The sequence below is a fragment of the Etheostoma spectabile genome, chromosome 14, assembly GCF_008692095.1.
Source record: "Etheostoma spectabile isolate EspeVRDwgs_2016 chromosome 14, UIUC_Espe_1.0, whole genome shotgun sequence".
Taxonomy (NCBI): domain Eukaryota; kingdom Metazoa; phylum Chordata; class Actinopteri; order Perciformes; family Percidae; genus Etheostoma; species Etheostoma spectabile.
Window position 1 is genome coordinate 23195057 of NC_045746.1, and position 7182 is coordinate 23202238.

Consider the following 7182-nt stretch of genomic DNA (forward strand, 5'->3'; position numbering starts at 1 on the left):
CATTACAAATACAACAACACTACTTTAAAGCTAAATATTTTCTTTTTAGTCTTTTGTACAAAAAATAAAATAACTTAGCTGAGCGTAATAGAAGGGCTAACCGATATCAATGCTACAGTTCCAATCAACGTACAGTGAAGAGCACAGTACGCCAGAGATGACATCACACTGGTTTCCTTAATTCACACCTTCTACATCAGTTCTGTTTTTGATAAGACATAAAGAGAACTGTAATGCTGTTTGTATCAGTGTGAATTTCTAACAACATTTTCCAGTTGAAGTTCTTTTGCTGACATGTTTTTCACTCCTTATAACTTTTTACACGTCTGTGTGTGTGAATGATTGCGCTCCTACAATTAGAAATCCAATGCATATAGGGGAACTGGATTTCTGAAACACATCCCTGGATTTCTGCAGTGCTATCAAGGTCTTTCGGTCAGAGACAAGTTGAGTCAAATATTACCTTCAGAGCTCAAACTCCCTTGTCTTGCACTTTAGATTAAAGCATCAGAAAAACACTCAGCACTTTGGATGTCTGTTTGGCTACAGACATTTGGTGGTGCAGGTGTGTGTCATGTCTGGTTTTGTGCAGGCATGAGTGAGGTGTTCATTGATGGTACAAGCTAAGTGTTGTTGTTCATTTATTTTTTCCTGTGTATTTTCATTGATTTGCTTTGTTAATAATTTTGTACGATTTGGCAACATTCTGTCTGTGTGCACACATTCATCGAATCCAGAATTGGAATTTTAAAATGGTCGTCGGGTCCTTAGTTAGCGGCCCCTGGGTCTGCCAATGGCATAGTGTGCAAACACCTCATCCAGAAGCTGCAGAGCGCGGTGCAGTGACCTCCCCCAGCAGGCGTGTGTTTGATGCTCTGCCGGGGGTAGTCGGCCCCCAACCCTTCCAAAACTGAGCGCGGGATGCACAGACGCCTCAGGTCATCCACACCATCCCACTGCTGCAGACAGACCTGCCAGACACCAGAGAGAACTCAGAATTATATCTGATGGTGCTCCTAGGGTTGGGTATTGGTTTTTTTGTCGTGCTAAGACGTACTTTTAAAACGTTGCCTCAACGATGCCTGAACCAATATATACAATATATTTATAATGTCTAATATAAATATAAAAGAAGCACAGGACAGATGGCGACATTAGGTACGGCTTGTAAAGTAGGGCAAGCACCAATGGTAAAAGGGATTTTACACTAACTTAAAACACCAAAGGCTGGCGAGTTTTAGTAAACGTGTTGTTTTTGACCCACCAACTTTCGTTCTTATTCGGTCTCGTTACCACCGTTAGCGTTGAAACCGGTTTCCCCTGTTGGTAACCCACCCTAGGCTCACTCTCTATCACAGTGGCATTCACAATGAAGTCTGAGGAAACGGAAAAAAAAACTGAATTAAATGCAACAGATACTCAGATTTGTCAAACAGTCTAGTAGAAATTTTGCATTTCAATTGCCATCTCCGTGTATTGTTAATGTTTAATGATGTGAAACCCAACAAACTACTAACTGCAGGTGCAATGCCTCGACGCTGCCCGGACCTGGAATATTCCTGCCACGCACTGCCTGTGCAGCAGCTGCACCTGAGCGGTCGCTGCCTGCTGCTGCATCTGTCTGTGGGCACTGCCAGCAGGTCAAACACCTGGGTGATATACAAGCAGTTTAGATTCCAACATAAATTACACTGAAGAAGCATATGCACCCTTCATTCTTTAATACACTTTCCAACAGTCATTCAGTCCCCATTTGCAGCTACCAATGGCTCATTTTAAATTAGTTTTTTGCATGCCAACCTATTTCATGCTGCTTATGGTGTGTGAACAAAATAACAAATAGTTAAATAGTTAAAAATAGAGAATATATGTGTGTGCATGTCACAAAATGTGACTTCTGCGTGTGGACTGCCCTTGATGTGGCTCCAGATAGATTTGTTGGCACACATCACCGGTGCGTCGCCTGCCTCTCTGGTCGAGGTAGTACTCTGTACAAACCAGCGTGGTCGCTATATCGCGCACCCCACATCACCCTCCCACGCACTCCAGCTGCACACACCTTCCCTATGTTGCAACTCTGACACACAGAAAAAAAACATCAGGACAAAGACACGTGGAACTTCCTCTCATTTATTATTAAAAAAAAAAAATTATATGTAGCATTCCCCCCCCCCGATTTGACAGATGACAGCGTAAAGGCAGATTGGATGTAGGGGAGAGAGGGGGTATGACTAGGTTGGTATCGTTTGGATTTTTAAGATTCCAATGCTGAACCGTACTTTAAAATGATCTCTGATTCCAAACCGATTCTGAAAAACTGAAAAAGTACATCAAAGAAATTTAAAATTGCTTTACAAGCTAATATCAGTCGGCACTGGCTTAAAACCAGGGAAAAGGATTATCAGTGTGTTTTAACTCTTTGATTATAAACTCTTTCAGATTAAATCTGAAAAAACCATTCGGCATACTACATAATATTTTACGGCTCTCTAATGACCGAAAAGATTTTTTTAGGAAGCCATGAAATATTAATTGAACACCTTACTAGGCATTATCCAAACATAATCTGGTTCAACTCTATTCAAACTTTATTTTAGCAGTCGGGCATACTGAGTTATAGAGGCGGTACGTGGGGAGAAATTAAGAAACGTACCAAATGCTGCTCTTGGGGAACTGATTGGTCCTGTGATTATAGAGTGGTCTAGACATACCTATATGTAAAGCGTCCAAATTAGCCCCAGTCGTGCTCATAGTTTACATGCCCCATGCTTAAGTGACTAAAAAGAGGAATAAAATAATCAGATTAAAAATGAGGTAAAATCCAACTTTAAGAACACCAATTTTCTTTGTGAATGAATAATGTATTGTAAATAAATAATGTTCTTCCTTAAAATACAGTGCGTCATAGTATACACACCCCTATTTTAAATTCCCATAAGGGCAGGCAGATTTTTTTTTTAAGGCCGTTATTTCATGGATCAGATACTATGCATCCTGCATTCTATCATTTATTTACAATACATTATTCATTCACAAAGAAATGGTGTCCTTAAAAGTTGGATTTTACTCATTTTTAATTAAGGCATTAAGATCAATTTCCAAAAGATGTTTTTTTATTCCTCTTTTTAGTCAACTTAAGCATGGCATGTAAACTTATGAGCACCACTGTTTTCCTCAACAGCGGCAGAAATATTTGCCGTTACGTACATTTCATGGAAGGGTAGACCACACAAAGATACAGTAACAATTAATTCCATTAAACTACCAAATACATGACTTTCCAAAGCGTTCAAGCTTTCACGAAATGCTACTTTAAATCTATTTAAGAGACACACCTGGCTCTCTCACTGCATCTGTGCGGTGGACGTTACTCCAGCTGGCCCAGGCAAAAGCGAGGTCTCCACCTGAACGTCAACTAGCCATGCCACGGGTAACTAGCAGGGTCATCTGGAGTGAACCTTGAAACTCACCCACTACTACTGAACTCCATTTCCAAAGGTAGGAGATAGAGCAACCAAACCTGTCCTCATTGAAAACAGAGCACAGTGTTGACTAAACCGTGAGTTTGCTTTCCACCTTTGCCCGGATGGGACACATTCCACCCCAAACCATTCAGTGTATTTAGTCACCCAGATACTTGTTGGTAATGTCTAAAAATGTCATTTCGTTTTTTTAAATACAGCATTCACATAAATCTACAACCTACGTGCACAGCCTACCGTTTCCTTTTTTCCAGTCGTTCTGTATTTAACTGTCAACGTAGCAAACCTGATGTAACAGTGATACCTAGTGATACACGAGTTTCTACTTACTGACGCTATGGCGCAATGTTAACGTCTATACAGCATAAGCAAAAGTTAATGCCAGTGTTAAAAATACATTATGGAATCTGGCAACATGTTCACAGTACATCCTTGTGTGTGGTAATCTTGCCTACCTGGATGGTTGCACACGAAGGAGGGAAAGAAGTTGAGCCATGATGCTGGTACCCTGAAAGCAGAGGGATAAGTGCATGTATGATGAAAAGTCTGACTTTGGAAACTCCTCATGCATAATATCAAACTACAATTACGGCTTTGCGTTTGCATCCTCAGCCAACCAGTCAAGATGGAGTTTGCATCCATGTCCGTACAGACCTCATATAATAGCAGGCCAGAAGACTTTGAAGGAATCAATTAAATAATGATAAATAAATAAAAATGGTACATTAATAAGATTCATTAAAAGTATTTATGTATTGTTTAGAAAAACGTGGACACTACCTAAACACCTTCAACCCAAGCACAAAAGAGCCTACACATCGCCACAGTTTCAAAGTTAGTGTCACCAATTATTAGTTTGTGCATCGCCAGACCTCCACAGTGCTGTGTGCGGAAGGTCGGCTACATCAACATACAGTCCGGAGAGAGAAATAAAATGGTTTGGGTTGTTTGATTCTTTAAACCAACAAATTGTCTTGGGCAGCGCTAATCTCCGGTCGCAAAGACGTGGCTATGCAAAAGGGTAGTAACTTGTTTGTTGGAACATTTATTTAATTTCAATATTAAATGAGGTTAACTGTTCACACACTACAGTCGGGAGTTTTTTATTAGCTGGAATAGTGGTTAAACGTAACTTGCCCTTACCATGTGACTACGTTGTTTGTATCTGTCCATAGCAAATCCCACCATGCGTCTCAAAACGTTTCAGTTAGGAGTAAATGCCATAAACATTTTCTTTGTAAATCTCTTTGTTGCTCACTTCACTTGCCTCTTGCACTTTCAGCCTGTAGTGCTAGCTCTGAGTTCTGGTTGCTGTTCTTGAAACAGCCGGGGTTTATTAGGTCACACAGAGAAAGCGGAAGGTGGGGGCATCTGGCTCTGGTAAATAAACCGTGGTCAATCCAACTTCAATTCAGTATCGAACCAAATCATAACTAGCGTAAATTATGACTCTAGAGTGTACTCTGAACTACTCTATTTGAAAAGAGTCAAACCCTTGTGTTGTCCCTCCCGGTCAAAACAGACAATATTTGACATTTTTGTCCCTTTTTCAGTTTTTCAAACTATATTTACTGTACTTTTTGGAATCATGTGCAACACCCTCATTTATATAGAATTATCTAATATTTGAGTTAAAAAAGTAAAAATTTAATTATTTTGACTAATAGTTAGATCAAGGAACGCACAGATAAGTTTAGTCAGAATGAAAGTGATCATTGTATTTGCAAAGAGCGTTGTATGAGAATTCATCCATTTTTTGTGGTAATTTGGTTTAAAAGGAAACCATGATTTCAGATTATGACAGTTTTTTAAAGGGTCCAAATTTGACCGTATACAACAGGAGGGTTAAGATAACTCTTATACTATTAAAAACAAAGTAATTGAATTGAAAGTAACCTTGACCTTTCCGCCAAAATTTCATCTGTTCAGCTTGGAGTCCAGTGAGTTTGTGCCAAACTTGAAGAAATTCCCTTAAGAATGGATTCTGACTACACATAATTTATAAGAATGTGTATCAGAAGGACAATCCGAAAACATATACCTTTGCCACACCTATCACTGGTGCAAAGGCATGAAAAGACGCACAGCACATGAAATGATAATCACCGAATCGGTCTCTTACACACATCTGTACTTAGAATTATTAGTGAGGCTGAAATAACTTAATGACCCCCAGATGGCTTTTTACACACTGAGAGCCCTGGTTACTGTTGTTACCACGTCTCTGTTTGATAATAGTGTTGAGAACTTTGTCCTCTATTAATTTTTGACCAAATCTTTCTGGGACAAAATCAAATATAGAACATTACCGATGTATACCAAACAATCCCAATTTCTTACGCACAATGTAACAGTAAACCGGACTCAAGCGTTAATTTGACGATAACATAGTGACGATACATTTTCACAATGAATAACACACAGCTACATATAAAAACACTTAATAAGAGCAGTGTGATTCTGGGATGTCACACAGAATAAAAGTGACATCATGGGGAACTATTTGTTTGGGGGGGGGGGGGGGTGAAGGATATCTTACAGTGGTGGTTGGTTGAGGAGGGAGGTTGTTGGTGACCACGGGGGCGTTTCTGCTGGGGTCCAATGGGAGGTAGGAGCTGTGCTGCTGCCGTCCAAACTGCTGAATTACAGGAAGTAAGAATGATCAGTGTGAAACCATGTTTCAGTGTCCATCACGTGCAGTGCAACAATTTCAATGTTCCTTAAATTCCTCATATATGTGTGATCATTCTCTTACTAACGCAAAGAACCTAACTACATCTGCTTAATGTGTTAGTTAACCACTAGCACAATCCCTGGCTCCGTACAGAGTGGTGTTAACCAACATGATGCTTTTGCGCTCTTTTGTTAGTATACGTAGTCTTTTATAATAGGGGAGGGGTTTTTGTTAATGATGCCCGTACTCATCAGACCATGTTTTCAGGCTTGCACAGAATCACTGGGCAGAGAAAACTGTGAGAAATGGTTTAACTCACCCAATTCAGTCTATAGTTGCCTGCTTTTCACCGATTTAACAAGCATCTTTCTAATCATGTATGAAATCACGTTTAGCTCTCGATGCATACTACTACACCGATTATAATGCTGCAGATGCTTCACTTAACATAATGAACCTTGTGTAGGGATTGGGGAATGGTATTTTACTCATATTGGAGTTGCCCTAGGTGGCCGTCCGTGGTTCAGTGGGGGATGGGGTGGTGAGGTGGCACAGGGCGTTCGTGTTTTAAGAGTAAGAGAACGAGCTGCTCGTGTACTCTTATACGAAGTGGTTTATAAACCCAGATAAAGCTACCTCCGTGTCCACCTTTCCTTACAATACCAATGATATTACACCTGTGGCTACTTGCTGTGGAAGAAGGATATCCTCTGGACTCCAATCCCCTGGTTATCTGTGTTTCCGTTGCAGTCATTGGTGTAGAGGGAGAAAAGCAGTGGGGAGAGCACACACCCCTGGGGGGCACCAGTGCTAATAGTCCGTGTGCTGGATGTGATGTTCCCCGGCCTCACCTGCTGACTCCTTTCAGTCAGGAAGTTTGTGACCCACTGACAGGTGAAGGCTGGCACAGTGAGCTGGGAGAGTTTGGTACTGAGGATGTCCGGGACGATGGTGTTGAACGCCGAGCTGAAGTCCACAAACAGGATCCTTGCCCCTGGGGAGTCGAGGTGTTGCAGGATGTAATGC